The sequence below is a fragment of the Alligator mississippiensis genome, chromosome 1 (genome assembly GCF_030867095.1).
Source record: "Alligator mississippiensis isolate rAllMis1 chromosome 1, rAllMis1, whole genome shotgun sequence".
Taxonomy (NCBI): domain Eukaryota; kingdom Metazoa; phylum Chordata; order Crocodylia; family Alligatoridae; genus Alligator; species Alligator mississippiensis.
Window position 1 is genome coordinate 400,464,057 of NC_081824.1, and position 24,770 is coordinate 400,488,826.

Genomic DNA, 24,770 nt, shown 5'->3' on the forward strand with positions numbered 1-24,770 from the left:
TGTAATTACAAATTCTATTTAATAAACATACAACAGTAAATTCTATGCACTGCTCATGATTTCTTCACATACCACACTCACTCTTTCCCCTGAAAATCAGGCCCCAAAACTGGGGAGAGTCTTCAGTGGGGAAGCTGATGATTTTTTCACCAGAGTAGAAGACAACTGTGTTGCAATATGCTTCCAGATTCATTCTCAGCAACAAAGCAAAAAGGTGGGAATCCAATGTTAAGCATTACAAAGTAATTTTTACCTTGCTGGCTGAAAGTGAAGCTGGCAGCCTTTTTGCAACTCAGTGGGTCTACATGGTCATTAATGAGCTTTTGCTATTGTACATTAAATTTAGTACCTCTAATGTGAGGTACTAAGTAAGTGCACATTAGTGTGCCCTAATGCACAGTAGGAAAAGCACACATTTTTTAGTGATGCTTAATGCACAGTAGCCTAATTTTACTGCACATTAGTGTATTAGCATGGTTTTTGCTGTGATTCTCTAATGTGCAGTAAATAGGCTACTACCTATTAAAGTGCACATGTAGACATGCCCAGCATCTCCATGTAAAAGCCAAATCTAAGTCATGACTCTGGGGAAAAAAATCTTGTTTTCTACATTCTGCATTCCTAAAACATGGCTTTTTGGAGAAGTGTGGTATTAGAGAAAATACGGGATATTTGAGAGTTTTTACTATTCCTCAGAGCCTTAAATGGCAATTATCTCCATTGCTAGGATTTAGAGCTAAAACTTGCAATCCAAACTGGAATATGATTAATTTTACTTTTAATTATTTAGGGGGATGTCTTAGTCTCAATGAAGTCAAATGGAAAACTTCCAGTAAATTCACTGGTACTAGAACTTAAATTGGGGATTTTTTTATCCCTGGAAATAAGTGTGATGACTCATGTGGTGAAGGAGGTTCTGCATGGGTACAACATACTCAAGCAGAGTGAATTGCAAGTTTGAAGGCTTGAATTAAACAAGAATCCATCCACAGCATCCCCAGGACTTGACTTTTCTATCAAAGGCAGCTGCCATACGTATGCAGATGGGAAGATAGACAACCCCAGCTTTGTCACTAACTAGCAACAGGAAATCACTTAAGCTCAGCTTCCTTACAGGTGAAGCAGGACATAATACTATATCCACTGTCTTTATAGAGGCATTAATAAAATGCCTCTTGATCCTCAGATAAAGACTTTGCCTCAGTTGAATATGGTGCTGTATTGTTATATAATATTTATGACCTCTAAATGCACACAACATTTTTACACAAGGGGTTAAAAACAGGTTTTTGGGTAACCTGCCTAGGGCAGCAAGTTATTTTTATGGCTAAAATGTAGTGAACTCTGCAGGAGGTTTTCACCAAATGGGATTTAGTCCAGTCTTCTCAATGGCCATGAAACAGGTCTTTGTCTATGTTGGTCTTGCAAATACTAGATATGGTTCCAAAGCAGAGACTTTGATTTGTTTCTGTATCTGTTACAGGAAATGTGTAGAGTTTCATACTGGTGCACATAAGCAACTGATTTTTATACATCCACCATACAAAACTTCTGAAAAATATGTGGAGAATAGTTGAAGAGACATTTAATCAGTGTAGATGAAACACTCTCACCTTTTTGGCAAACATTTATTATAGCTCCCTTCTTTAGGCTGTATCAGTATATGTGGAAACATGTCTTATATATTACATAGTTCATAAAATGTTAAATACAATTAGGACCAGATCCTATTCTACTTAGTAAATGCATAATTAACCTTAGGTGGCAAGTGTGACTCTATTCCACCCTAACTAAATCCCTGAAAATCTAATTAAGACCTCTAACTTGTAATTAATTGCTATCTTACTTTTAAGATCAAATCACAAAAAAATGTACTGAGGAGAAGATAGGTTCACTATCTTTTGTATTAGTTTTTCAGGTACTTGACCAGGGTGGATTAGCATTTCACTGAGGCTATAAATAGACATGGTGATTAGGGTGGGATTAGCTGGGCTGGAATGTGTCCTGGCACAGCTGATCCATTTCCTTGAGTGACACAGACATCCTCTGCTGTGACAAGCTGGAGTAAGGTTACATGATACACACAATGGGGCATCCTCCCATGATGGTGGGTTCCCAGGATAATACTTCTGTGAGTGGGAAACCTGGGGAGGCACTCTTTGGGCTTCATGAGCTTGATTCTGCAAGGGAGTTCCCAGAGCACATAGAATTGGGTCCCTGAAACCCCAGAAGACCTTCTTGGGCTGTTGCAGAGTACATCAACTCTAGGTATAGAGCTACCCATATTCTCTCACCATTAAGCAAACTGGCATCCACCACAAAAAACAGCATATTTTTTTACTGTCTATTGTGGTGACCACAATTTTGGGCATTTGTGGTGCAGAAGGCCTGATATATTTGCACCTTATAAACTAACCAAAGTATGTATGTGTATATACATACACACTTTAGGCTTCAGCTTATTCTATATATATCATAAGCTTTTGTGTACTGAAACTCACTTCCTCAGATGCTGTGAAAGGATGTGCACAAAGCGGTATATAAGAAGGAGAGAGAAAAATATAAGTATCCCACTTGAAAACAGAAGGCAGAATGGAAGGGGAGTGAGAGGGAAAGAGGAGGGGGAGGGCAGCAATACTGGAAGAGGCAAACAGGCAAATGATAAGCCCATAGGAACCAAGGAATTATACAAGCTAATTCAAGTTAGTGGGATAAGGACACTAAATCACACTTTACACAGTCTAGTCTTTGGCTGATTTCTTGTTCCACAGATTACCATTCAAATAATTATTTATTAAAGGTTTGCAGCCCCAAAATACATACCTTCAAGTCATCAGTAGAGCATCCAGGGAGATTCCAACATTCTGCTACAGGCCTGTATGTCTTTCTGCAACTGATGTAAAATTGGTGCACATTCATTCTTTCATGTAGAAAATCCAGTCTGTCCAATGTAGGCAGTAGAGGGGCACTGAGAGCAGGTGATGACATATGACACTGGTAGAATTGAATGTGAATAAACCTTGGATGTTATAAACTGTGTTATTCAGCCCAGGGATGAAGTGGTCTGTATCAATATTGGGGCACAGAAGGCACTTGAGTCTGTTGCATGGCCTAGAGCCTGAGTGAGACTGGGAATTAGCTAGACAGTTTCTTGAGAGATGCTATTCGACACTGGGGTCTGGCCTATACAGTAGGATAGGTTTGTCTCCATGACTACTTTCAGACAGTCTTTTCCAGGAGGGGTTGGCAGTCATTAATGACTTGTCTAAGGTGTTCAAGCCATAGGCTGTGGAATCTGTGCAGTGTTTTCTGATAGTATGTTATGTGACAGTAATGTTAGTACAAGGTATGGCGGCCCAGTAGGGGGTGCTCCTCCATTGACCCACCCACCTCACTGCGCCTGACCACCTTCCAGGCTCCGGGTGCCTCCCTGGGGGTTCCTCACATCTGGCCGACCCCCTTCCTGGAGCACACCTACTAGCCTGGGGGTAGAACTGCCACCACCCAGGGATGGGCTTGATTCTGGCTCTGTGCCCCTTGGGAAACACAGTCCTAGTAGCCCTCAAGAGTTCTTGACTCACTTCAAGAACTTGGGGTGCTTCCCTCAGTTGGAAGCACAAGTAGTGGTCTCCCTTAGTCAGCCAAACAAAGGGGATCCCAAGGCATAATCTAGACCCACTCCCAATAAGTCTCCCGCACTAGGTACAAAGAAGAACATTATTGGTTACAAGGAGTAGGGTTCAAATAGGGTACAGAGTTGTGTAGTATAAGAGAAATATCACAGAGCAAACAGGGTGGCTGGGGTAGCCTTTGATCACGCGTCTGAGTTACTGCAAGCTATATATCTAGTTAGATCTCAGGTAGCTTACTCACAAGTATCATCCAGAGGCAGGTGGAAATTCTTTCTGGAGGCAGGCAGTTCCTTGATCATGAGTTTTGAGAGCGAGAGCAAGTTTCAGATGATCCAGCTCTTCTCTCTCTCTGAGTCTTCCTCATGGCTGCTGCCCCCTCCTCCTGGGCAGTCCTTAACTTATATAGTCCTTGTGACCTCATTTACCTGGTCCAATGGAGGCCAACACCTGTTGGCTGTCAGCCAACCAATTTGAAATGCATCACTAGTTGCTGAGCAGACTGGCAACCTCTAGCTCACCAGGGAACCCAAGCCCCTCACCCAGGTATGTGGTACCAGTCACATAGGCACAGGGAGCAGGTTTCCCCCCTTCCTCAGGAATGTATCCAGCTCAGGTTACCTAAAGAGATAAGGTAAGGTGTGTACCCTCTGCAGGGCCCATCCTAACCAAATTGTCACAGAGCAGAGTTTTTGTGGAGAAACAGAGGTGGCCTTCTGCCACACAAGATATGAGGAGTCACATGGTAATGCTTTCAGTGAGCTCTGACAATCTCTGAACTGCACAGTGGGTGTGTCAACATGTTCATTAGAAAGGTTTTTGACCAGCACGCAACCTTGTAGTGTTATTAGGGTACTGTGCAGTATGTCTTCTGTAGACGCACCCAGTTCTGTTTTGCCACTAGCGGTCATCCCAAAAGAAGTCGCACCACAGGCATCCCTGCTGTTCTCTCTGTCCACTGACTGGGCTAGGCTGTCAATTAGGGGACCCCAGCTCAAATGTATCCTCTCCCCCCATTAGTGTCTTGAACCTAGATTAATTTCATCCAAGATGACAGGGAGCCACCAATGAACATGGTGAACTCTATATGAACATGAGTCACCAATGAGACGCTATAATCAGCAAAGTAAATAAAACTTTGGCATGCATTCACCAATGCATCTCAAACAAAACTAGGGACATCGCCGTCCCACTTTATTCAGTCTCAGTGAGGCTGCATCTGGAGTACTGTGTCCAGTTTTTGTCCCCCTCCCCCCCACACTTCAGGAGGGATGTGGATAAGCTTGAGAAAGTCCAAAGGAGAGCCACCTGTATGATTAAAGGCCAAGAGAGCAAGCCATACAAGGAGTGCCTGAGGGACATGGGACTCTTCAGCCCGGAGAAGACAAGGCTCAGGGGGCACTTGGTGGCAGCCTATAAGTATATAAGGTGGGTGCACTAGGATCTGGGAGAACAGTTGTTCACCAGGGCTCCCCAAGGGATAACAAGGTCTAACAACCACGGACTTCTGGAAGGCCAGTTTAGACTGGACATAAGGAAAAACTTCTTTACAGTCTGAGTGTCCAGGGGCTGGAAGAGACTCCTCCCAGAGGTGGTGCAAGCACCTACTCTGGACTCTTTTAAAAAGCATTTGGATGCTTATCTTGCTGAGATTATTTGACCCCAGCAGACTTCCTGCATATGGCAGCGGGGTTGGACTTGATGATCTCATGCGGTCTCTTCCAGCCCCTAATGTCTATGAATATATGAGATGAACTTCATCCAAGAGTGCTGAAAGAGCTGGCCAAAGTCATCATGGAAACCCTGGCAAAACTCTTCCAAAACTCGTCGTGCTCAGGAGAAGTTCCTGAGGACTGGAATAGGGCCAATGTTTTGCCCATCTTCAAGAAGGGGAGGAGAGAGGATCTGGGTAACTATAGGTCAATTAGCCTAACTTCCATGCCAGGGAAAATAATGGAAATATTCATTAAGGAGTCTATGTGCGATAGGCTTGCAGAATGTAGGATTCTGAATGACAGCCAGTATGGCTTCGTCATGGGAAGATTTTGTTTTACCAATCTCATTTCCTGTTATGACTAGGTAACTTGCCACCTGGATAAGAGAGAGGAGGTCAGCATTATATACCTTGACTTCCAAAAGGCATTTGATATGGTATCTCATAATGTTCTCACAGGAAAATTGGAGGATTATGGGCTTAACTGCATGACAGTTAGGTGGGTAGGAAGCTGGCTGCAGGGTAGGACTCAGAGAGTTCTAATGAATAGATCTGTCATCCTGGCAAGAAGTGGCCAGTGGTGTCCCTCAGGGGTCCATGCTTGGTACTTTTCAACATCTTTATCAATTATTTGGATGTGGGGGTGAAGAGCTCACTGGCCAAGTTCACAGATGAAACCAAGTTATGGGGGAGCATGGTCACACTGGAAGATAGGTTGCAGATACAGGTGGACCTAGACAGCCTAGCAAGTTGGGTGGATTGGAACCAGATGAAGTTCAACACCATGAAATGTAAAGTGCTCCACCTGGAGATGAACAATCCCCAACATACGTACAGGCTCGGTGACACCAAACCGACCAGCACCATGACTGAAAGGGATCTAGGGGTATAATAGACTACAGTATGAATATGAGCTGTTAGTGCGACGCTGTAGCCGGAAGGGCAAATAATACTCTGGCATGTATCAATTGATACATCTCAAGCAAAACCAAGGAAGATATTGTTCTACTTTATTCAGGACTGATGAGACTGCAGTTGGAGTACTGTATTCAGTTCTGGGCACCACACTTCAACAAGGACATGGTAAAGCTTGAGAGAGTCCAGAGAGTCCACCTGTATGATCAGATACTTGCATGGCAAGCCATACGAGGAAAGACTGAGGGACCTGGGACTCTTCAGCCTAAAAAAGAGAAGGCTGAGGGGGGACTTGGTAGCAGGTTACCACTACAACAGATGAATACATAAGGGGCTCAGTGAACAACTGTTCACCAGAGCACCCTTGGGCAAAACCAGGAGTAATGGCCACAAACTCCTGGAAGACCGTTTCGGGCTTAACAATAGGAAAAATTTCTTCACAGTTAGGGTGTCCAGACTATGGAATAAGCTCCCTCCAGAGGTGGTGCAATCACCTACCCTAGAAATCTTCAAGAGGAGACTGGATGGTCACCTTACTAGAGTCACCTGACCCCTGGTGCAGGGGGGATGGCCCCGATGATCTTGTGAGGTTCCTTTCAGCCCTTACAATCTATGAATCTATGAACTCTTTTTGTGCAATGTTTGGTGATTAATTGAACTCCACAAGCACATGGGAACTTCTTGGCAGAGAAGACTAGGAAGGAGGATTATGCAGCAGAGAGTGTCACTGGGATTCCCACAGCTCTGCCTTCCCACATTCCTTGCCTGCCCCTGCAAAGGCTCTGCCTGTTGCATGCATTTGTTTGCAAAGGGCCTTGTAGTGACTGCTGGGAGTGGGGAGACGGGAAGTGAAGCTGTTATAACAACAGAGTTTAGGCATCTCCCTGCTCAGTGAACGTAGCCCCAAGATGCTGGTCATGCTCACACATATACACACCCCTCTTCCAGGAGTCAGACACTTACCTTGTGAAGAAGGGAATCAAGGTGATGTACAGCCTCACTGCTGGAATGCTGCACCACACCTCATGATAGTCCTCACTGCTCACACTCACTATTCTGGGTGCACAACTCCAGCAGCAGCTGGCCAGGCCAGAACATCCCTTGCTGTGTGCCTCCATGGTAAATTGTCTCTGCTACCTCCCCAGGCTGCTGCCCCACAAGGGCATCACAGCATCCCAAGTTGGTATAAAATCCTTCCCCAAGTCCACCTGTCCTGGAGCAGCACTGAAGGTCATGCATGGGGATAGGCAGCAATGACAGCTTTGGGGTAAGACCACCCCCATGGGCAGTAGAGTACTGGCAGGTACATAGGTAGGCAAGGTTCTTTGGGTAAATCTAATATCTTTTATTAGACCAACTAAAACAGTTGGAAAAATTCTTCTTTGCAAGCTTTCAGGTACAAACACCCTTCTGCAGGTAGTCCACAAACAATCTATATCTATATCTATATCTATATCTCTACTTTGGTTAGTCTGTAAGATACAAATCTACTCTGCCTTCTGCTTGACTTCAGACTAACGCAGCTAACCATGTCTCTACTCGGGGTGCAACAAGGGAGATGCAGGTCTGTTTACTTAGACTTTGTTTGGCCATAATTTTTTTTTTTATGGCAGCACAAAGATGACTTCTGTTTCCAGCCTAAGGCACTTCAGTCCACTTATCTACTTACTTTATCATTAAATAAATGTACATTGTCCCTTTGCAGACAGGAATTTTTAATTATTACTCTAAGGCATAAAATAGCCTTGGTGTTAGTGAATATCTTTTCCTCTTTTCCAGGAAAGATAGAAGCAGCAGGTTATTGTTGCAATGGCAATAAATAAGTAAAAGTGAATCTGTAGTTTTCACTAAAGTAGGTAGACATTTTCTGGTAGATACCTTATACTCAGACATGTCATTTCCAGTAGCCAATTGCTATACTTAATCTCTCTTATGTATTTCCAAATTTTTCTGTAGATGTACCTCCTTTTTTTAAAAAAAAGTGGCAGTTTCTGATAAAATCAGGATCAACTGCCCAATCTCTTATTCTATATCTGTGTGTGTAAATAAAACAGGCCTCCATGATTTAAGTGTTAAGGCAGACAAATGTCTGGAACAATAACAAAAGAAGCATTTGTTTCATCCAGACTCAATCTAGGAACTGTAATACATTGAAAACTTTTATTATTTTATTTTATTTTTCTTTTGTGTACATTTATATTATAAATCAGTAACCACTCAAAGTATAATAGGCTGTGAATAAGAAGACCTCTGAACTAGAAGAGAAGGTCAAAAGCACCATTACTGTTCACCAGCCAAGCATGAAATTATTATGAATCCTTTTATTATATAGCAAAGAAGGTTAAAAAGACACTACAACATACTATAATTATTAAGTATGATGAAACATATACAATAGTCTTTTAGATAAATCAGCAATGCTTTTTTGTAGCCAATGATCCCTCTAATGCTCCCATGCCCAGAAGATCACGGTTCAAAACCATGGAACCAATATTTCATTTTGCTCCTCTACCTTCTACCCTATCTGTAAGCATTTTATTCAAGGTTTTGTTCAGAACACCTGTAATTTTTTGGCTTAGGAAAGATAAACTTCTTCAGAAATATCTTTGTAAACTGAGGAGGGAAATAGAACACTTAGCTGTGAGGATTTTAAATAATTTAAATCAGACTTTAAAACTGTGATTCTTATCCTGAAGGTGCTTTATGCTTAGACAAAAGTCTCACTTCTGATCAGAATCTCCTTCCTTATTAGTCTATGCATGTATATCATTAAAGGGGTAGGGAGGGCATGTTTTTGCAGTAGAGAATAAAGGTAGACCAAGACGTATTTGTCTTGAATTATTCTAATAATTTGAAATCAACTGGTTCAGTCTTTCAAATAATATAAACTAAACAACTTATTATTCCACTATGTACTCATCATGAGTAAACATTTTTTTCCACTACCAGGTGGTATGTATTTAACTAAAGGATTGACTTAGTTTTAATCTTCAAAAACATGAATTAGTTGACCAGTTTGCCATGTGATGGATTCCCACATGCTGGTAATCAGAAGTAATTTTAAGACTCACTGAAGTTACTTTCTTGTAGCTGTTAACTGTACAGTGATTGGCAACATACTTGGTTAAGATAAAATCTAGTTCATTGTTCATCCTTGAAAGGGGTATAATGAATAAAACACAAGCTTACTGTGAATTGCTATACTGCTGTGGAATCAATCAAGCTTGCAGAAGCCATATCTGTTTGTTATTTTTTCTCATTCATGCCAATCTTCTGGTTATCATTGAATTCATAGTTTCATAGTTGGTAGGGTCGGAAGGGACCTGAGCAGATCATCAAGTCTGACCCCTGCCATGGGCAGGAAAGAATGCTGGGGTGAAACGACCCCAGCAAGGTGTCTATCTAGCCTTCTTTTGAAGACCCCCCAGGGTAGGAACGAGCACCACTTCACTTGGAAGTTGGTTCCAGATCCTAGCCGCCCTGACTGTGAAGTAGTGCCTCCTGATATCTAACCTGAATCTACTCTCTGTCAACTTATGGCTGTTATTCCTTGTTACTCCCAGTAGTGCTCGGGGGAAAAGGGACTCTCACATTGCCTGCTGGTCTCCCTTGGCCAATTTATAGACGGCCACTAGATCCCGTCTTGGCCTTCTCTTGTGGAGGCTGAATAGGTTCAGGTCTCATAGCCTCTCCTTGTAGGGCCTGCCCTGCTGCCCCCTGTGACGGCCAGAACCAAAGAAATTAATAAGCAATAAATATGTGTTTCTTAGAGGCATTTGGAATTTTTGTCTAATATAAAGCTTGTATTTTTATAACCCACAAATGTAACTTGTAACTGTTTGTAAAACTGACTACGCCTCAAAGATAAAGCTATAGTTGTAAAATTAGCTGACCTAATGGTTTTTTATTGCTCAGAATTTAGCCTTGATGACGATGATAAAAACTGGATTCAACCACCTGGCCTACCTAGCACATTCCAGGAAAGGACATCTCAAAAAAGCATAGTCAGAGAGATCTAAAGGGCTTGGATTTGGGCGGAGTAATGTTAAATTCAAACCTGAAGATGCTGTGTTGTAATTTGCTTATTGGATAAAAACCAAGTCTGAGTAGTAAACTTTTATAATAATTTTTAACATCTTTTAATCCAATGGGGTAACATCTATAGAACAAGATTGTCAATGGTTGTAAAGCCAAAAGATTAGCATAAGACTAGGTATAAACAGTGCATGTGTCAGGTGACTAGCAGGAAGGAGAAAACAGAATGGTCACTACTGTTCCACGCCTGGACCCCGGACTCCCAGTGTGAATGAGGATCAGATCCTGATCAAGGGATCTTCTACAGTAATCCCTCTGACAGTGTCGATCAGGGACGCCTGACTTCGCTGGAATCACCTGGCACGCACCTGGCATTGAGGGACTATCAATAAGTTGCTAACCCATGTCTGTCTATCTGTTGTTTTAAACAGCCAGTGGCTGATACCCCCACAGTGCCCAGGTGGCCTGTGACAGATTGATCTATTTATCTGTTGTTATTATCTGTTATTATTTACTATTAGCTCTTTAATACTGTATTATTTGCTTATTGCATTTATCTTTCTGTTAACTGTTTGGTATGTGTAAGCTATAATAAATTTGCTATTACTTTACTCCCAACTCTGCCTCCTCGATCCTGAACCAAATGGCCCAGTGGCTAAATTGATATACTCACAGTGCCCAGCTGGCCTGTGACAGCCCCCTGATCATGCGAGTGGCCCTCCTCTGGACCCTCTCGATGTTGTCCACATCCCTCCTGAAGTGTGGAACCCAGAACTGGACGCAGTACTCCAACTGCAGCCTGACCAATGTCATATAGAGGGGGAGGATCACCTCCTTGGACCTGCTAGTGATGCATCTGTGGATGCATGACAAGGTGTGGTTAGCCTTCCTGACTGTGTCCTCACATTGGTGGCCCATGTTCATCTTGGAGTCTATAATGACTCCGAGATCCTTTTCTGCCTTTGTGCTGATGAGAGGGGAGTTCCCCAGCTGGTAGGTATACTGTTGGTTCTTCCTCCCCAGGTGCAGTACCCTGAACTTGTCAGTATTGAATCCCATCTTGTTCTCATCCACCCACCCCTGTAACCTGTCCAGATCCAATTGCAGCCTGTCCCTCCCTTCTAGCGTGCCCACTTCTCCTCACATCTTAGTGTCATCTGTGAATTTGAACAAGGTGCTTTTCACCCCCTTGTCCAAGTTGCTTATGAAGATGTGGGTAAGGTAACTAGTAGCGTGAAAGTGCTAGACTTTAGGAAAGCTGATTTCAATGAACTCAGGCATTTAGTCAAGGATGCACTGCAGAGTAAGAGTTTTGAAGAGATGGGAGCCCAGGAAGGGTGGCTGTGCCTTAAGGTAATGATCCTTCGGGCACAGAGGGAGACGATCCCAATGCGGGGAAAAAGGGTGAAAGGGGCCAAGAGGTCTTGGCTGACCAGAGAAATCCAGAGTGGCCTATGGGCAAAAAGGGGGGCATATAAAAAGTGGAAACAGGGAGAGATTACTAAAGAGGAGTATACTTCCTCTGCTCGCACTTGTAGGGAGGCAGTTAGACAAGCCAAAGCTACCATGGAGCTGAGGATGGCATCCCAAATTAAGGATAACAAAAAATTGTTTTTTAGATATATAGGGAGTAAAAGGAAGACCCAGGGTGGAATAGGACATCTACTAAATGAGCATAAGCAATTGGTGACGGACAGGGGGGACAAGGCTGAACTCCTCAACAAGTTCTTTGCCTCAGTGTTCCTAAATGAGGGGCAAGACAAGTCTCTCACTGGGATTGTAGAGAGGCAGCAGCAGGGCTCCAGACTACCAAACGTAGACTCTGAGATGGTGCAGAGGCACTTGGAGGAACTGAATGCGTTTAAGTCGACAGGCCCGGATGGCGGGAATATTTGAACACTCATGGTTCATGGGCCAGGTCCTGGAGGACTGGAAAAGGGCCAATGTGGTCCCCATTTTCAAGAAGGGGAGGAAGGAGGACCCAGGCAACTATAGGCCAGTCAGTCTCATCTCCATCCTTGGCAAAGTCTTTGAAAAAATGATCAAGGCTCACATTTGCAAGAGCCCAGCAGGAAAAATTATGCTGAGGGGAAACCAGCACAGGTTCATAGCAGGTAGATCATGCCTGACTAATCTAGTCTCTTTTTATGACCAGGTTACAAAACGCCTGGAGGCAGGAGTAGGGAGTGACGTCATTTACTTATTACTTAGACTTCAGGAAGGCCTTTGATGCAGTATCCCACACCATACTGGTGAACAAGTTAAGAGGCTGTGACTTGGATGACTACACAGTCCGGTGGGTGGTGGATTGGCTAGAGGATCGCACACAGAGAGTCGTAGTTGATGAATCGGTATCGACCTAGAAAGGTGTGGACAGTGGGGTCCTGCAGGGCTTGGTCTTTGGACCGATACTCTTCAATGTCTTCATCAGCGACTTGGACGAGGGACTGAAGTGTACTCTGTCCAAGTTTGCGGATGACACAAAACTGTGGGAAGAAGTGGACACACTGGAGGGCAGGGAACAACTACAAGCAGACCTGGACAGGTTAGACATATGGGCACAAAACAACAGAATGCAATTCAACAAGGAGAAATGCAAAGTGCTGCACCTAGGGAGGAAACATGTCCAGCATACCTACTGCCTAGGAAATGACCTGCTTGGTGGCACGGAAGCGGAAAGGGATCTTGGAGTCCTGGTGGACTCCAAGATGAACATGAGTCATCAGTGTGATGAAGTTATCAGAAAAGCTAATGGCACTTTATCATGCATCAGCAGATGCATGACGAACAGATCCAAGGAGGTGATAATTCCCGTCTATCGGGCGCTGGTCAGACTGCAGTTGGAATACTGTGTTCAATTTTGGGCGCCGCACTTCAAGAGGGATGTGGATAACCTGGAGAGCATCCAGAGAAGGGCCACTCGTATGGTTAAGGGCTTGCAGGCCAAGCCCTACGAGGAGAGACTAGAGAACCTGGACCTTTTTAGCCTCCGCAATAGAAGGTTGAAAGGTGACCTTGTGGCTGCCTATAAGTTCATCACAGGGGCACAGAAGGGAATTGGTGAGGTTTTATTCACCAAGGCACCCCTGGGGGTTACAAGAAATAATGGCCACAAGCTAGCAGAGGGCAGATTTAGACTTGACATTAGGAAGAACTTCTTCACAGTTAGAGTGGCCAAGGTCTGGAATGGGCTCCCAAGGGAGGTGGTGCTCTCCCCTACCCTGGGAGTCTTCAAGAGGAGGTTAGATAGGCATCTAGCTGGGGTCATCTAGACCCAGCACTCTTTCCTGCCTATGCAGGGGGTCAGACTCGATGATCTATTGAGGTCCCTTCCGACCCTAACATCTATGAATCTATGAATCTATGTTGAACAGCGTGGGCCCAAGGACCGAGCCCTGGGGGACCCCACTGCCCACATCCCTCCAGGTCAAAAATGACCAGTCCACCACCACTCTCTGGGTGCGGCCCTCCAGCCAATTGGTGACCCATCTGACTGTGTAGGCATCGACAGCACAATCTCCTAATTTTTTAACAAGAATGGTGTGAGAGACAGTGTCGAAGGCCTTCCTTCCTAATGTCCAGAAAGACTACATCTACTGCGACACATCCATCCAAGGATTTTGTGACCTGGTCATAGAAGGCCACCAGGTTGGTCTGACAGGACCTGCCTTTAATGAAATGACCATTAATAACATTATAGTATATAAATTCTTGTATATTAGTTGGCTTACAATCTTTCCTAAGCAGATAGGACCACATACTAATTCACTGGTAACTCACATGTAAGTGTCACTTATGCAATTTTAGGCATCCAGGCATCTATATTGCTAAACATGATTCTGCTTCACCCTGTACAGCAGCCTGATTTCCATTAAGATGCTTACATTGCTTACACAGCTTTGATTTTGCTTGGTTCATTTTAATTTGTGCGGGCTTGAAAATGATCTAAAATGCTTTCTAGGTATCTAACTCCATGTATGCCTCATTGTGATTCAGTTTTGCTGTGGAAGCACATGCATTTCAGAAGTCCCCTCCAAAATGTAGCAGGGGAAAACCTCAGTGACTTCTTCACACTTCTTGTAGCATAGGGCTGGTTGTGGTGCTCACCTTAAACCCAATAGCCTACTAATAAAAGCAGGTATCTAGGAGATGGGAGACCTACAAAATAAGCTGAACATAAAGCTGAAAATAAGCTGAATCTACTCTCTTCCCTGCCAGGTGTTACCTGAAATTACATTTCTCTTGTGATACTTCTCATGACACATGCAACTGATACAGAAGGGTATGTTAAAGATTGGTGATATATTTTTTGTCAGATCACCTAGTGCGCTATAGACCAGACCTCTCACTTGCATTGATGCAACACTATTGGGCCTGATTATATCATCTATTACTAAATTGTAATCCAGAATAGCACCATTACTTATGGTGGCATTATTCCAAACTGACATCAAAGTATATTTTGCATTAAGTACTCTCTGGACAAAATGCATAAACAGCATTAGGAGTGGGGGCTACAGCCAAACAAAGAACTCCCTTTCTGGCAGCACAGTTTCCACCTCCTGGTCTACTAAATTGGGCTGTTTCTTATGGGATCTTTTCTTTCCCTCATGATTCTTTCTTGCTTGTCTGCCCAGGTAACCAACTTGTTGTTTGCCACACAGAGCTGGGAGGGCATTACACTCTCTCCTCCACCACCCTTTCTGCTACATGTGTCAGTGTTTTTAGTTTGTTTGTATTTAAACCTTCCTCAGTGGTATTGGCTGATTACTGCAATCGAAGCTGCGGATTTTGGCAGAAATGTGACAATGCTCCTGCTGGGACTTAGACCCAGAAGTCCCTGGTTAGAGCATCTTGCCCCTCTGCTCAGGGCCAGACTGATAGCCACATTTGGGGTGAGTAAGGAATTTTACCCCACAGTCAGATTGGTATAGACTGTGTGGGGTTTTGCTTTCCTCTGTACTAGAGGGCATGACCCTCTTCCTGGGATCTCTTGAATGTAAATTAACAATGTTACAATGGGTGGATGTTGGCTGCTGTAGTTTTCGTACTTACCTGTGGTAGGTTACAGCGTTATGTCTTGTGTTGTGTCATGGTTGACTGTGTAGTTTTGCAAAGAGGTTAGACGATGAATTTATATATGATGGTTTGGATAGGGATGATCCTGCCTGAGGCTGGGGGTTGGACTAGATGACCTATGGAGGGCTCTTCCAGCCCTACTGCTCTATCGTTCTGTGTAAGAGAAAGGATGGAGGATGCTGCCAGCTTCATCTGGGCTATGATTGCCCTAACACATTAAGGTACTTTGCTAGCATTCAGAAAATGTGGGTCTGAAGTCTTTGATTCTGAGGAGGCTAACAACCTAAATCTCCTAGGTCCTGAGCAAACTCTAGCCACTCCTCCCTATGGATAGCAGGATGTACTTGACACTGAAGTCAGTGTTACTGAAGTGCCCGTCTTCTTTACTCAGAATCTGGCCCCTGCTAAACTATTTGCCTCTTAAGCCCTTAGAAACAAATAGACTGCAAAAGAATGGAGGTGTCTCAGCACAAATTAATCCATCCCTTTTGAGAGAATGGAGAGCTATGTATCTCATCAGAGGAAGAAGATTCCCCCCTCAAAGAGTCTAAATGCTGCTTATTTAAAAGAATGAAAGACCCTTGTGGTCTGTTGAGGGAAATAGGCTCTGCTGTAGGGTCATCAATGAAGCTCCCCATTGAGAGAAGATGAATCCTATGGGTATTTTTACATGTGTCCCAGGGTAGGGTGGGCTCCTTTAATTAGAGTGGCTCTCAGCAGTACCTAATGTATTCAGCATCCTGTGCTTCAAAATGATGGTGGGGGCGCTTTAAATCAAGCTCCCTCCACTGCCATTTTGAAGCTCAGGGACACTGAATACATGTGATGCTGAGGCAGCTGGAGCATGCTGGAGTGTGTTGCTGAAGTGAGCTGGAGCATGCTAATTGATTAATAAAGTCTGTTCCAATGCGTGCTAATTAGCATGTGTCAGAGCAGGTGTCTGGCACATGGATAGGTGCCCTCTGTGATTTTAGAAGTGAAATAACATCAGAACGTTGCACCTACTCATTTCAGCATAGAACTTGAGGAAGTTAAGTCAGACATATCTTAGCAACAAAACATGACCTGGCCCTTAGAGAACAGAAATGTATATGACTGTTTTTCAATATGCTTTGCAAAACAAATGTCTCTCCTCGTAACTCCTTGTATGATTCCTTCTGTTCTCTTCAGTTCTTCTAGTTGAAATTTTCAAACTGTTTGTCCAAAAGAAAGCATATTCATAAATGAAACTCTAGATTATCATAATAGTTCCTTCATCTCTGAAAGACTTTATGTGTAGGAATCTTCTCAGTACACTGAGAAAACTCAAACATGGAAAAATGAGCAAAGAAAATGGCACTCTTGAGCCATGGAAAGGAAAATCATTTAAAACTTGTCAACTTGTTTCTCTCCTCTTCTTTCCATTGTACTAGTCATAAAGGCTCTTGCTCCCAGAATTTCCCTGTAGCTATGTTTACACTGTTTACTTCTTAATTTTTTTCAGAGAAAGAGGGCTTTATAATCAGGGCCCTACTAAGTGTATGTCATCCATGGTATAAAGAGATTCAATTCAGTTGACTTCAGAAGGGTTGCATTTACATACACAAAACAATGAGCTTGGTTTATAGTAAATTTATATTCAATCAAAATTAGAGCATATTTAGAACAGGCAGAAAGAGAAAAATAGTCCCAGGGTGCATCTATGCAAGATTCTGACTGTGCAGTATTATAACAGGGATACTGGTTTTCTCTATTTAAAAAAAATCCCCAATTTTTGGTTAAAAAAAATAACCCCAAATCCACATTTTTCAATGATTAAAATGAAACAGCACTAGTATATAATATTTATATATATATATATATAGAGAGAGAGAGAGAGAGAGAGAAACAGTCCAACTTAGTAAACCAGGAAATGGAAACTGTGCCGCCAGAAAGGGAGTTCTCTGTCTGGCTGTAGCTTCTACTCTGAGTGCTGGTTTGCATTTTTCCATGATTAAAATGAAATGCCACTAATAGCTAGCTAGCTAGCTAGATAGATAGATGTTTCATTTTAATCATGAAAAAATGTTCAGTATTTTTCAACTACTGCACAGTCAGCATCTTGTGTAGACTTGCCCTAGGACTACTTTTTCTCTTTTTTCTTATTTTTTTAACTGAAAATTGGGGATATATTTAAATCAGAGAAAAACAGGATCCCTGATTATTAGGCTACTCCACAGTAGCGTCACCTAAAAAACACTTGCCGGTTCTAATGCACAGTGACTCCATTTCCTGTGCATTGATTTAGTACCTGTACAAGTACTCCAATAAAAGTACTAAGTAAATGCATAGTAACAACTGTACAGTAGCGCCTTGTGTAGATGCACCCCCAGAAACCTAGAATGACACCATGCAGGAAGGCAGAATGACATCTGGGAGGAAGCAGGTCCATAATGATAGTGTGTCAGCCTTGGAGAAAGAGGTTGGATGCTTTTAGGGAACAGATACTGTCTAAAAAAATTTTCAGGAAAAGGAAATGGGGAAGGGTCAGATAAAAAGAAATAAAGCAGCAGTTTTTTTTCCCTTGGCTGTTGTCCTTCAATACAGGACTTTCTTATGAATTGTTCTAATAATAGTAGATGGTTACACTTTTGTCTTTTGATGACTAAATATATTTTAGAAAAACTGTAATGTTTAAAAGCAATAATGCATTTCAGCAAAATAATATTAGCGATTTGTACACAATATGGAAAAAATAGATCCTGAAGTGCTTGTTGCCAGTTTAGCTTCCTAATAGCTATGTGAAACATATGGAAATCTCTCCATTTTATAGGATAAAAAACTGACATTAAAAAAGCAAGTGCATTTATTTAAACAGCCAACAACACAGGCCTTAGAAACAGATCTGGAAACAACCAGATATAGCTGAGCTAAATAGCTGATGTAATTAATTAAATAGCATATGTTGGCAAGTATAGGGCTAAATCCTATTTCTTCTGTATATGCTTTAGGGGCACTTGAATAGCACGTTTTTGCATTCACTTATCTTTTGGGACCTATCAAAATCGTGATTTTGTGGATTTTGCATTATCATAAATGCCTGTGAAATCCAAAGGAATAAAAAAACCTACTGAAAATAAAATTCTGGCTCCCCAGAGGGGGCCAGCAATCGTCGGAGTGCTACAGCTTCCCACTGGGGCAGGGACAGGTGTTGCAGGCAATATGGCTGCCATCCCTGCCCCTTGCCACTGATTGGCTGTGACAGCTGCCTGTCATATGATTCCACCCATTTCTACCAATCAGCAGCATGGGGCAGGGACAAATGTCAGGCAGCCTTTGCAGCCAATCAATGCTGAGGGGTTGGGCCACTGAGGCTCCTTGGCCAATCAGAGATGTGGAGGCTGCCAAGCCTCATGTTCTGCCCATGAAATCAGGGGGCAGCCACCCAGATTTTGGTAGGTCTCTACATATGTTTTATAGTCTCACCTCCCAGCCTCTCCCCATTGTTGGAATAGGATCATCCTGGTATGTGTGTGGCTTCTCAGAGAAAAGCTCTCCAGCTTCTTAGAAAGGGAGGAAAGCCCTCCCACCTTTTACATGTAATGAAGAGCCAGATTTTAGGCTTTTTTTTTCATACAGAGCAGCTTTGAACCTATATCTTCCGATCTTTTTTCCAAGTGCTGTAACCACTAGGTGTGGACTAGGCCTTGAGATCTCCTGTTAAAGTTGGTCCAATAGGGAACCAAGAGGTCAAGGTATTCTGGGGCAGGAGGAAACAAACTACAAGGAGTATTAATGGATGCTGCTCTACAAAAGGCAAGGTCCTCAATTCAGTTTCCAATGGCTTTTTCTGCTACCAAAAGTCATTGAATATAGTGGATAGACAACAGATCCCAGTGAGGATTAGGGAGTAGGTCCAGAAAGCAGTGCTCTCACTCTCCAAAATCACTGCCCATTACACTAAGCCATACTAAGGAGGATTTGACCCACAGTACAAATGCACTTGTTTTCTAGTGATGAACATGGATAGCTTTATAGAACTATGTAAATCCTAAAATGTCACCTGAACAGGCATTAATATCTGAAGGTGAAATCCTGGTTTCATTTGCCAAAACTCCTACGATTTCAACTGGGCCAGAATTTCAAGCTAGGTGTTTAGAATGTTTATGGGTACATTTCTATGAAATATGAATGAACTTCATGTGATGAGTTATTCATTGAAGAAACAGCACAAACCTTTTGCTCAAGTGGTATCCAAAGTAAACCTTTTCACAGGCTCTGTCACATCCTATTCAATTTTATTTACAATAATTTGTATTCATTTGCTTTCCTTTGCACTTTCTGGAACTGTTCTGGAGAGGAAGTAGAAATCCTAAAATACAATAAGAGAAAAACATTCTCACTGTTTCCAGCCAATCTGGCACCAGGAAGAAAATCTGTTCTCATAAGCTTTCATAACCATATTTTGCAGACCTCAGGGATTCAGGGAGTTCATAAAACCCTACAAGGATTTGTGTATTTACCTGAATTGAATCAAACTCTTGAATCTTTTAGAGTTAGCCCATCCCTAACTGCTATTGCTTCTGAGTGGCCATGCTGAGTATACAAATAAGCAGGTATTAGTTGGACTTAAAAAAAAAACAACAACCAATGTCTTATTGACATTACCAAACCAGTAACAACACAGTTATTATAAGTGAAGTATGCTGGAAATAGATTAATTTAACTATAGAACATCAAATGTAGACCTTTGCTCATAGAAAGATACCTGCGCTCACTAAGTACAGTTTAATTAGGGGACCTTGCTAAATTAGTAGGGCAAAAAATTCTAAACCTTTTCAAAGCAAGACGAAGTTAATAAATAAAATCCACTCATGGTCTTTACCAACTTTTATTTTTATAGAATATATAAAATGCACAGTTCATAAACCACTGATTGATTTTTAACAAGCAGTTCATAAATTGCTTGAAAGTCTGCAGAATAGCAGTGTGTTTATAACTATACTGTCTCGTTCAACTTTTTAACAACTGACACTTTGACCAGAAAAATGGTCACAAGAAGAGTTCCTTCTTGAAGGAAGGAATGTAATATTAAAACAAATATTAAAGGGACTGCCCAAAAGCCTAACAATCACAATGTCATGTTCAGTTCTGTTCCAGAAAAAACATTTTTTGGGCAGTGTTCTCCTTTGGAAGTCAAGCACAATAGTAGTGTTAACTACGGTAACACTGTGAGAGAGGTTCAAATAAGGGTGAATAATAGGTGAGTTCCTTTTGTCTTCACCTCCAAATTGATACAAGAATAACAGAATAATACAATCATAGAAAAATAGGTTGGGACGAGACTTCAGGACACAATGTATGATTCTGTTATTCTTGTATCAATTTGGAGGTGAAGACAGAAGGAACTCACCTATTATTCACCCTTATTTGAAACTTTCTCATGGCATTTACAGTTACCATAGTTAACACTACTTTTGTCTTTGGTTTCCAAAGAAGGAGAACATACTGGCATACAGAGATGCATTAATAGAACCATTGCCAGTAGATCAAGGGAAGTGATTATTCCCCTCTATTCAGCACTACTGAGGCCACATCTGGACTACTGTGTCCAGTTTTGGGCCCCCAGTACAGAAAGGATGTTGACAAATTGAAGAGTCCAGTGGAGGGCAACAAAAATTATTGGGAGGCTGGGACCATGACTTATGAGGAGAGACTGATTTAGTCTAGAGAAGAGAAGACAGAGAGGGGATTTAATAGCAGCAACTACCTGAAGAAAGGTTCCAAACTGGATGGAGCCTAGACTGTTCTCAGTAGTGGCAGATGACAGAAGAAGCAGTAATGGTGTAAAGTTGCAGCAAGGGAAGTTTAAGTTAGATGTTAGGAAGAATTTTCTCACTCCTCTTCGGCAATCCTTTGCAGTTGACAATGGTTATATTGCACAATTGTCTTATATGAGTGTCTCAAGATGGCTGATAAGGCCTATCTGTTATCAATAGACTCTACTGTAGCTCATATGTGTTTCTGTATGGAGTATGTGGCTCTGGATTCTTGATTTGGTCCACAACACACTGTTTCTACCACTCCTGTTGTGGTTGTGAGGTTTCAAAGTACAGAGTCTGCAGCAGATTCTTCCTCCATTTGGGGCAGTGTTGGTGATGGTGAGTTCATGTTTTGTGGATTTGCTTGAGAAGAGGATGCTGTTGGAGTTAACCTTTCCTGCTTCTTCCTTGCCAATGGTTCCATTCCAGAGGTTCGAGTCCCTTCCAACTCAGCATTGAATCACCAAGAAGAATAAGTCTGTCTCCCTTTGAAACATCAGACAGGACTTGGGCAAAGTTGACATAGAATTCCTCCTTGGATTCATTGATGGCATCAAGAGTCAAGGTATTGCGTTGATTGCAGTGGCATATTGGCTCCTCATTAGTTTAATAAGAAGAGTCATGAGGTACTCATTCATTCCAATAGGGAACTCATCGAGTTGGTTTATGAATTCATTCTTAATGGCAAAACCAACTCTGTGAAATTGGTGTTCTCCTTCCTGTTTGCCCTTCCAGAAGAAGGTATAGCTGCCTCCATGGCCTTTGAGGTGCCCATTTCCCATTTGCTGGGTCTCACTTACTGCAGCTACATCAGTGTTGTGTTGCCTGAATTCTAGGGCCCTGATTGCAGTGCACTCTGATTGCAGTGTACCCTTAGGGTTGTCCATGAAAGTTCTGATGTTCCAGGTCCTGAAAATAATGGTGTGTCTTTGCTGGTATTTTTGACCATAGTAAAGGTGATCCCACTGGACACAGTTATCCAGTTAAGAAGAAATACAGAATACTGTATTAGACAGGGTATGTTTAGGGCACCTTTCCTAGCCCCTTCCCCACATGGGGTGCGAAGAGTGAATACTGAAGAGGGCTATTCAGTCACAGTTACAGCTACCAGAGTGCACTCCTGTCTCATCCAAGTGCTAGACAACCTTCTTGTAACAGCTGCCTTCATGCCAGTTCATATATAGAAGCGTCCATACCTCACAATCCTGCTCCCATCACCATTAGCTGGTTGCCAAAGGGCTTGAGGAATGTTCTGGAAAAGCTGTTTTCATGGAAGATGCTTGTGAGTGACTTTTATTATCATGGAGAAGCTGCTGCACATCAGCTTCCTCACATCTCTTGACAGAATGGGATCTGATCCAATGGCAAAGAGACCAAGAGAACTAGGAATCTTGTTCCACTGCAGCCTTCATCCACCTTCACAACCATTGAGATTCTAACATCTTCTGCTTGCTCTACTGTTAGGGACTTATAGATCTATGACTGGGGACTGGGCAGGCTTATTATACCAGTGACCTGGACTCACTGTGTCACAGCACTGTCAAAAGATATATGTGGCTTTTCAGGAGGGAAAGCAATACTATCTGGTGTCCTTACCACATCCTGGTGGTGGTGCTGCTGCTGCTTGATCCACAGCTAATTATTCATTAGAGTTTACCCCTGCTTATTTCACAGCTAACTTCCTTTGAAGGTCATTCCACTATCTGCCACCGGTGGAAGTGCTGGGTAGCAGCACAGCTCTACCCCACACTACCTTTCTCATTAGGAGGGTAGTAAAGCATTGGAACAGGTTACCAAGGGATATTGTGGAATTTCCATCCTTGGAGGTTTTTAAGACCTGGCTAGACAAAGCCTTGGCTGGGATGATCTAGGTGGGGATGGTTGTGTTTTGGGCAGGTGGTTGAACTAGATGACCTCCTGAGGTCCCTTCCAACCTTAATTTTCTATGATTCTAATCCCGTATAATCTTCTCAAGATAGGAAGTACCTGCCTAGACCATCCTAGAAAACATCTATCTAACCTGCACTTAGATATTTTTAATGACAGAAATTCTACAAGCCCTCTAGTTAATCTATTTCACAGTTTAACTATATAAATATAAAAGGCAAGGTAGAGATGCACCTTACAAACTAACTAAATAAGATAAATCTTAGTTTCTGGGAGCTGAATCTCACTTCACCAATGCCTGAAATGAGTTCAGGTTCAGAAAAGCTTATTCATCTGTGATGTAATTAGTCTATCAGGTGCATCTCTACCCTACTTTTAATATGAGCATGGTTAAGCTTTGGAACAGATTAATGGGAGCTTGTAGCTAACTACCTCTCCATCCTCATACAGTCACCTGCACCCCCTGTGTCCCCTGGTTTATTTGTGACCACCCAGCCCAGAGACTGGCAGGAGCCACAGTAGCAGCAGTAGCCAGACAGACAGGTTTCCCTTCCCTGCTTTCTCCCTGAAACAGTGCCAGGAACAACAGATAAGCTGTGACCTATGTTATGGGATGAGTGGGGATGTGGGACATGGAGGGTCTGATATGGGGCTGGCAGGGGCAGCGGGCCAATCCGTGTTGTTGGCTCCACCCCTGCCCCTCAGGGTTTTCCCCTGCTCCCCTCCACATCTCCTTGCCCAAGGGCTACCCCGCTCACCATTTCTCCCCCCAGATTGCTTGTGGATACTGGTGTTGTCGCCAGGGAGGAGGAAGGGAAGGGGATTCCACCTGCCTAGCCATTGTCAATTCCTCTGCTGCCACTGAGCTGTCTCTCTTTTATCAGCTGAACCTAGCCCAGAGAGTGGAAGTGGCAGCAGCAGCGAGGCAGGCAGTTTCCCCTTCCCTGCCACTCCCTTGAAACAGTGCTAGCAGCCACAGGTAAGCTGGGGGACAAAGGTGTGGGGGGGGATGAGCAGAGATCTGGGTTGCTGGGGCATGGGGGGGTGATGTGTCCAATTTAGTGGGGGTAGCAGGTCAATCTTGGTTGGTGGGGACAGGTATGGGGGAAGTGGGCTGATCTGGGCTGGTGGGAGAGAGGGGGTGGTAGGGGACAGCAGCCTGATCATGGGGGGTTGGTGGCAGAGGTCCTGATCTGGGCCAGGGGGGAAGGGTGGGTAGGTGGGTGTTTACACTAGTGTGTAGCCTAGCGTGGGGACACATGAATGTAACACAAGCTTGGTAGCACAGTTCAAAGATAAACCTAGCCTCGAGAGCCATAACTTTATGCTGCCTAAAAGATGCTTAAAACTAGTTTCATGTGTTAATGTGTGGACAGTCCAGGGGTTAAAAGCTCCAAGAGCCACCTAAAATTAACATGTAACAAAGCCATAATGGTTTTTGTTATTTTCCTCTGGTGCTCAGAATTACAGAGTACTCAAGGTGAATCAACATGAATGCCAAATAGAATAGAAGAATCACTTTCCGTGAGCTTATACTATGAGCTACCATACACTTGCAGTCCAGTGACATTGTAGAGGACAGCATTATACTGTTGAATCATATACAGCTCGCATTCCTCAATAACAATCAGATTCTTTTCTGCAGTCCTGTACAGTGTCATTGGATTGCAAGTATACTGTAGTAAGTATAGTTGTTTGGATTGTCTTTATTGAATTTCATCCTCTGTATTT